At 41.5% G+C, this 9,117-nt stretch overlaps 1 protein-coding gene across 1 annotated transcript in view; it reads right to left on the minus strand.

The window, feature by feature from the left end:
* B3GALT1 (beta-1,3-galactosyltransferase 1) overlaps positions 1-9,017 on the minus strand; it is a 503,452-nt gene extending 494,435 nt beyond the window's left edge. Inside the window, exon 1 of the mRNA XM_077883654.1 lies at positions 8,821-9,017. The gene's annotated coding sequence lies outside the window, so the exon portion shown is untranslated. The remainder of the gene's footprint in view (positions 1-8,820) is intronic.
* Positions 9,018-9,117: the final 100 nt, after the last annotated feature.

Raw genomic sequence — 9,117 nt, forward strand, 5'->3', positions numbered from 1 at the left:
TTGAACCATGTGTATATTATCCATTTGAAAATCCTATACATTATTCTAACAAAAGAAAATAATAACAACAGAATTGGCTCTAATCTACACCCTGGAATGGAACTAGCTATCAGATCGTACATTCCATGAACCACAAGAAGGCTATGGCTGTTAGAGGGAACCAATGATCAGCCAATTTTCTTTTTCCTTTTCTGTTCTTTCCCAGTTATTGTATTATTTATTAAAGTATAATTCATGAGATCATCAAACTCATTCTGTACAGAACTCAGTCAATATGCCAGAGTAAACTGCGACCCCAAAATGTATTATAATAATAACTTACTTATGCTTTTAGGAAAATTCCACTCATTGTTATCCCTAGACCCCTCTGTTCCTTAGCATGTATAATTTCTGAGCTGTAGGTATGAACCAAAAAGAAAAAAATTCAGACATTCGACTACATTTGCTTTCCGGTTTATATGGCATGGTTTTCTGTCCTATGATAATGAAATTTAACAGAATCTTGAATTGTACTTAATAAATAACTAGACCAGGCTATCATTTATCTTCTTCTTTTTTTTTTTTGTAGTTTAAATGAGTTTTTTTTATAAATTTATTTTTTATTGGTGTTCAGTTTGCCAACATATAGAATAACACCCAGTGTTCATCCCATCAAGTGCCCCGCTCAGTGCCCGTCACCCAGTCATTTATCTTAAGATACACTAGCGCATATTACCTCAATTTAAGCATGAGTTAATGAGAATTAGCAAGGAAACTGATGGGAGAGACACACATATCTATATATGTAATCATTTCTATTTTTTTTACTTCTTATGCCAATAAAAATTCTTCATTTGAACCATAAAATGCAAATACATTCCCAATACTATTATACTGAGATTAAGATTTGAAAAGCAAAGTCCAAAATGACTCCTGACTTTCAAAGTAGGAAACTTAGCTGAACCTTACTTACAATAACTTACAATGTGGAAAAAGGAATATTGTACAATGAGCTATTTTCCTTTCAAAATTAAGTGTATCAGTCCAATGTTTTACTTCTAACATAGTTGCCTGGAAGCCCAAAGCTACTATCATTTTTCTAATTATTCTTTTGTTTATTTTAGTATAGATTTTTGTGTGATTATTAAAGCAGTGCCTGCTCCTGGCAAAAACATATTTTTCTATGCTTAAAAGTAAAATTCCCATGATCCCAGTATCCCCCCCAAAACAAATGTTAATATCTTATTCAAGCTTTTTCATATATGTAAATGTCAGTTCTTCCTACATAATAAATTTTGCATTCTGTGGTTTTTCACTATTATTTCATCAACATTTTTCCAAAGTTACTACCAACCTTTCAAAATCATCATTCAATGGCATAAACCATAGTTTAATCATTCTTCTCTTTATGGGCCAAATAGATTATTTTTACCATCAATCTATTACAAATGGCATTTAAAGAACACTGTATTTCTGATTAACGACATGGCATTAATTCCTAGAAGTGGTATTACTAAAACAAAGGGAATATTTTTAAGGCTTCGATACATACACTGGAAATCTGTTGCTTTTCACCTGTCCAGTATCCTTTCTCCCTTCTACTGGTAACAATGCCTTGATTTTCCTTTGAATGTGTTCTTGATAGGACTCCCTAGTGATTCACTGACTAAACTGTAGGCATGAAATGTGAACTAGGTCATACTTCTCATTCCAGGAATTTCATTCTGGAGCAAAGTGACACACGGACAGGAAAGAACTGATGCTGATTCATCCCAGGGATGGTACCCGGGATTCCATCACCTTCTTCCATGACCTCTGTAGCTATTCCATTTCCTCTCCTTTTCTTTTGATTTTGTAAGCTACAAAATACCTTCCCTTGTTTTCGATCTTATTCCTTAAGTTAGTCACAGGTAATTTCTGTAGCATGTAACAAGAATTCTGTAAACACTAATGGATAGCCTTACCAGAAATTTAGGAGAATCTGCAGTTTACCTTCATCTTCATCATCTACATCAACTTTTTTTTTTTTAAATGAATCTACCTTCTCTTGTAATCTTTCCTATTTTGATGAGCTAAAAAGTACGCCATTTAAAAAATGTGTTCCTTTTCTTTTTATCCTTAGTTAAAACTAGAGATGCTTATTTACCCTTATATATTTCTGGGTTTTGTAGATTATTTTTCCCATTTTCTACTGGTATACTTTTAAGTTTTTACTAGCCACTAACAATACCTATTGCTCCCTAATTATTGTTCAAGACACTGGGAAGAATGATGAATATAAACCTCTTTTTCAAGATGTTTTCAGGTATGAAGGGAATGGATATAAACTGGGAATCACATTTTGAGATAAGTCCACTAGCAGAAGAAAATACGGAAAGGTTTCTGTAACAGTGAATATGAAACTGCTATTAGCAGTTTCTGGTGAAAATATTTCCTTGATTTACTTTTGGCATTCCTGACTTAAAACGGTCAAATTTTATAAGGTCATATCTTCATATGTGTCCCATTATATTTGTGTTTATAAAGTATCTATTTTCGTCTAACTTGATTCAGAGTTTCTACTAACTCTTTGTTTCATCTGACATTTATTTTGGAATACATTATGAAATAGGGAGTGTATATTCTTGACAAATAATTACTCAGTTTCCCCAGCACCATATATTTTCCCACAGACTTGTAATTATTACATATTATACTTTATTCTCATATATCTTAGAGTTTGTGTCTAGGGTTCTCTCGCTTTCTTATTTGTCTATATATTCATATACTGTGTTAATTACTGACATTTTTAATATTTTTATTTGATAGCTCAACTTTATCTCAACGCTTTATTTATTTAAACAGTTTTTTGGCTGTTATAACCTATTTGCTATTCTATAGGAGCTTTAGAATCTCTAAATTTTGCAACACTCTCTTTGGATCTTAATTTGGATTGTCTAGATATGTGAAAGTCTATATATGTGTATGCATGTACGGAATGCTATCACCATTTTACCTGACACAGAAAACTAAAGTAGTGATGGGCTATGGAGGGAACTCACCAGCCCTCTGACTGGCATAGACAGATGTACAGTGGAATCTATTAGTTCATATACCCTATTCATAAAGCCTACCCACATAGCACTGTGTACATCTAGTGTAATTTTTCTCGTGTACTAGCATTTAAATTACAGCTTATTGTTTACAATCAAACTCTACCTCTGGCAATTGTTTCTGACTAAGTGCTAAGGGCCCCGAGGAAATCACCCACAAATGTTACTGTCCCACAAGGAATTGAATTGGCTCTGACGTCACCTCTATATGCCATGAAAATATTTCATTGTCCAAAACCAAACAAAATGCTAACTGCCATAACTCAAAACCAAGTACAGTTTTATAACTACATGATTTATACCATCTCTTCAGTTGTAAATTTGCATTTTAGGACAATGAAGTATCTCTTCCAACCACTGTGGGAGCTGTTTTCTGATGGAATCTAGCAGGAGGGTTTTCTTATTCTTTTTCTTCTTGAATCAGAAAAGTACTAGTTCTTTAAGGTCTCTTCACTATCCATACAGGTTCCTCTTTCTGCCTGCTTTTTGTGTTTTATATATTTACGTATTTTTTAAAGATTTGTTTATTCATGAGAGAGAGAGAGAGAGAGAGAGAGAGAGAGAGGCAGAGACATAGGCAGAGGGAGAAGCAGGCTCCCTGCAGGGAGCCCAATGCAGGACTCAATCCCAGGACCCCAGGATCACAACCTGAGCTGAAGGCACACACTCAACCACTGAGCCACCCAGGTGCCCCTGGGTTTTTGTTTTAATCTAACTTAAAGCAGTAGCTTTTAAGCTTAACAATTTTTTTCCTTACTATGGAATATTCAAAAATGAAAAAGCTTGCAAACAATTTGGTATTTCTTGGAGTCCCTAAAGCTCACCTATTGATCACTTTGAAGCCAACAGACCTTTGGAAATGAAAAAAAAATCCTGTTAGAGACATAAATATTTAAAAGGAATTCAATAGACACAACAGCTGAATTGAGTACAAATATTTTACATGCAAACTTACCCCTAGCCCTATAAATCTTAGATGACATCTCTAAATGCATCCCAATTTATCATTTTCTTGATCCTAACATAATATTAATACAATTGCAGTATTATGTCAGATATTAAAATACTTAGATATACAAATTGGTAGATGTAGTCATTCTTCTTAACATTAATTACTATTTCACAAAATGTAGAGCTGTTTAATGGGCAACTGGCATGGAGTTAACTTACACACTTAGTAGTTGAAACACAGTGTTTCTAGATCTGGCTCTCCTTTCAACGGACTTTGGGCAATTATCAACTTCTTGGAGTAAAGTTCTTCCTTTCTCATAGGAGAGGTTGGGTTAATAACCTGGATTCTTCCCAGGTCTAAATATCTAATTCCTACTTAGCTCTCATCCAACATTTTCATAATCAGCCAGAGCTGACTTTTGTATGCAAGGTATGATTACTACTGGTTGGTTTACTTGCTTTTTTAACACACTATTTCACTAAAGTCTTGAATTTTGAGCAGAACAAAGAAAAAAACAGGCAAAAAAGGTAAAGGCTTAAACTGATAGTATATACATTTTTGAATCTAGATAAATAAAATATTGAGATAGTATTATTAGAAGACTTTTCCCCATCTCCTAAAGCTAGACTGTATAGCAGCAATCTTGAAGATTTTTCTTAAATGATGGAAATCCACTCAGAAATGACTGTTAGCCTTGTATTAGTACTAATATCTTGTTATAACAGAACTTGTGAATAAGTTGGCAGTAGTTCATTACGTAGTATGGCTTCTTGCGTATACAATTTCATCCTTCCTCTAATATGAAAATATTGTTCACAAACCAGTTTTTGAAAATAAGATTCCAGACTTTCTTCACATGAGGGTAAAAATAAAAATAACAAATCTTTGGAGCTGTAAGCTCAAGACCCTGAAGAAAACAATTACATGGAAAGCACTGAAAGTGAAACTGGACTTATAATTACACACTTTTATGCATAAAAGAACCTGGGAAAACATCACAAAGTTTTATCTGTAATTGGGCTTACTGGATAACCAAACTGATTTTGAATTAAAGACAAAGTTATTTTGAAATTTTTGAAATATTTCGGCATTTTTTCATTAGAGAGTCGGATCATGAATCTTTTTTCTGATGCATCAACTTTAGGGAAACTTTGACCTCAGATGCTAGGATTTTTGATCAACTTTCACAGATGTACATGAACATGTCACTCTCGATGTAGAAGAAGCAGAAGGTTTCTCATTAAAATTATGCTTTTGGATCTTTCCTTACTACTTCTAATTCACTCTTCTCCTTTAAATGAGGTTACGTAGATTTGACCTTGATAGTCACAAATGCCTTTTAAGATGTTGTTAATTTGAAACAAATTTGTTAAAGGATAATATTTCCCATTTTAGTTCCACTGGAAAAAAAAAAAACGTTTGATTTTAAAGAATTTTTAAAAGGCAGATATTCTGTTATTTTATTGCTTAATCATCTTTGAATCCCTCTCTTACCTTCAACCCTTATCTTAGATAGTGCTGTTATTGTTCATATATATATTGCCTCAGGAGTGACACGTATTAAATTATCAACATGATTACTTTCCAGTTCTTAGATTAATTTGAGTATATTTGTGTGGGTGTGTGGATAGGTGTATATTTACTGGAAAGAAAATGAGATGCAAAGAGACCGGGCCATTGCATGGAGATTTAAAAAACAAAGGTCAGTAGGAGAGATAAATATTCTATACACTTTTCACTTACGTTTTTTGTTCATGATCTATTTCACCCCTATAGAATATAAGCTTCATGGGGGCAAGGGTCTTTGATTTAATCTCTGATATAGTCAAAACAACTAGACCAGTGTCTTTGCACATAGCAGGGACCCGCATAATTTGTTAAATTTTATGTGAATCAACCAGTATTATAATTAATTAGTAATGGATTATTTAGGCAGACGAGCTTTGCCTTATAAAGTATCTTCATCATTCAGGATAGGTGGCTGAACTTGTTTCTAATGCAGGGTGGTTGCATTCTTCTTGAGAGACTTTCCAGTAAAAGGGTGTATGTGCGACACAGAGAGATAAAGCAATGAATTTCTGACGTACTAACCTGGCTGAGGTTTCTCATTCTCCTAAATGTGCTAGTTTCCAATTAAAAACTGGCTTTGTCATTACTTAAATGAAAACAAATTACTATTAATAAAATTAAGTAAGCCTCACTATCTTACCTAATAACGTAGAAACTCTAATCATGACTATTTGACAAATTAAATGTTTATTTAATAAGGTCATAGTATTTTTGCACTGCTATTTATAGTAAACGTGATCTTTTTAGAAAAGTTATTCAGTGTTGAAATGAAAATCTGGCACAGGTCAAAAAGTGAATTTAGTGGCCTAGAGTCTTGACAAGTTGACATTTACTTGAGTTACTAAAATCCGTGTAGAAAATATGGCAGTCTGAGCCCATGGGCTGCCCTGCAGCAAAACAAGTCAAAACTGAAGTGAATTTGCAGAACTGGCAAAACTTGAATTGCTTGTGTGAACTAAGTGGCTAGCGCTATCTATTACCTCCTTTAAGCCTCTGCTCTTCCACCACCCACCCACCCACACACACACACACACACACACACACCCTGCATCATTTCTGCTTTTAGTCAAACACAGACCTTGCTGCTTTATCCTAATATTTACGTTCTTTGATGCATTTCTCTACATTTGATTATATTATGCCCTCACGGTTTTACAAATGTATTTAATTATTTTTTTAAACCCTCCCCAAATAAAAGATCCACAGACTAAAAATACCCACACTCTCCTTAAAATGAGTACAAAAGCTCTGTTTCTGTCTAAAGACTTGTGGCTTTCCCCAGTACCTAACGCAGTGGCTTTACAAGATGTTACTTGACAGCAATGTGAAAAACCACTTTCTTAGCCAAGTGGTTAAAATCTTCTGTAAAAGTTCCAGTTTTGTTACCGATAACTTGATTTTAACTTAATTTTAAGATGATTCATAATTCATAGTCCTATTTCCTCCATACCAACCTATAAAGGAAAATGATTTCTACCAACTCGTAGCATTGCATAAACGGAACACAAAACTAAAATCAACTGCTTAACGTATTTAGTAACCTTAATAAAATCCCAAAAGTTACAACGACTAAAATATAGCAATGTTTAAAAAAAATGTATCACCTGGCAACAGGTAAATTTTATATTGAAACATAACAATAGCAAGCTATGCTCTCTTTAATCATATCAGAAATCTGGACTTTTAAGCCACATGTGATGACTACTAGAGGGAAAAAAAAAAATTTACAACCGATTTTCTACTAGTCCAACTGCACAGTATAAGCATTCGGCTGTATAAGAGCATTAAAAATTCCATTTACCCGTTCATGAATTAAGCGATGAAAAATGTGCAACCATCGTCGGACACAAAACTAAATCACTGCTAGGTGGCCAGTAAGTTCTTCATCTGCCCCAGAATAATCTACATTGCGAAGCTGGGAGAAAATGGAGCTTTTACAATTAGAAACGTGAGAGATGCTGACATTTTGGACAGCTCCCTCCTGATTTTTTTTGTTTTTTTTTTTTTTTTTTTTTTTCCCTTTCCCCCAACTGGCTTTCTGGACTAGTCTCCGTTCCATTTCTCCTGCTTTCCCAAATCAGAAACGAGCCGGGCCCGCGCGGCTTCTGCGGTCTGGGGTTTCTCTGTCGTGCAGCGTGTGCGGGGGGAAGAGCGCACGGAGCCACCTCACCGCGAGAGGAAGGGCGCGGGGTCCGCGTTCCCCGGGGCCGGGCGGGCAGGCTGGGAGCGGCCCGGCCCCCGCTCCCCCGCTCCCCCGCTCCCCGCTCTCCCGCGGCCCCTCCGGCCCGAGCGCGGCCCCTGCGAGGCCCCCCGGGGGCTCCGCCCGCGCCCGCAGCGCCCGCCGACACCAAGTTTGCGCGCCCGGGAGGCGGATGGAGACGCCGGCGGCGGGGCTCCGCAGGGGTGCGCGGCGCCGGTCCCCTCCCGGCGGCTTCACGCGGAAAATAATTGAACACAAAATAAAAGCAGCGTCGGCCCTGGAGGAAGCCGGGCACGTAACCCCGCCGCACTTTGCGCTCCGCGCGCCCCGGGTCGGCGGCCCGACCGCAGCCCGACCAACTTTCCCGGAGCCCCGGGCCGCCCGCGCGGCCGCTGCGCTGCCGGGGGCGCCGCAGGCCGGGTGCGACCCCGGGGGCGGCGGGGGGCGGCGGGGGGCGGCGGGGGACCGCACCCGCACCCGCACCCGCACGCGCGCCCCGCCCCCCGCCCCGCGCCCCGGCCCCTCTCCAGCCCCAAGTCTGCGCGCCCCAGAAGTGGAGCGAGCCTCCCAGCAGGAGCGACGGACTGGACGGAACGCCGCCCCCGCTCGCGCCCCCGCGCCGCGCCGCCCCTCGGCTCCCGCCCTCCCGCCGCCACTTCCCTCCTTCCTCAAGTCCCCGCGCGCGGCGGGACTTTGGGGAGCCCCGGGGCACGCGCCCGGCCCCCCGCGCGCCGGGAGCGCGGCGCCTCCTTCCCCTCGCGGCGGGAAAGTTGCGCCCGCGCGGCCCCCGGCGAGCCTCGGCGGACCTCCGGGGGCGCCTCCGCGGGGCTGCCCCGCCGGCCGCCCCGGCCCCCGCGGCCCCGCGCTCGCCTCTGCGCACACAATGCCGCCCCCGCCCCCGCCCCCGCCCCCGTCCCCGTCCCCGCGCCGGCAAAGTCCGGGGACCCGGGGGCCAACGCGCCGGCCGGAGCCGGGTCCCGAGCACCGCGGCCGGGGCGCCCCCCGCCGGCCCCGGGGGCGGACCTTACCCGCGGGACGCGCCGGCTCCCGCCGCTCAGCTGGCCCGCGGGCCACGGGGACGCCGCAGCCGGGGTCCCGGAGACGCTGCTGCTCCGCTGCCGCTGCCCGGATCCCCGGCGCCAGCATCACTTCTCCGCCGCCTCCGCCTCCCCGAGCTCCGCTCCCGGCCGCGCGCAGGACCCGCAGCCCCGGCGGCGCGGCGGGCTGGGCAGCAGCGGAGGCGGCGGCGCCCGCACGAGCTCGCCCGGCTGCACCGGCTCGAGCAGCCGCCGCGGCAGCCGGAGCCCCCGAGCCCGGCGGCGCTT

The sequence above is a fragment of the Canis aureus genome, chromosome 34 (genome assembly GCF_053574225.1).
Source record: "Canis aureus isolate CA01 chromosome 34, VMU_Caureus_v.1.0, whole genome shotgun sequence".
Lineage (NCBI taxonomy): Eukaryota > Metazoa > Chordata > Mammalia > Carnivora > Canidae > Canis > Canis aureus.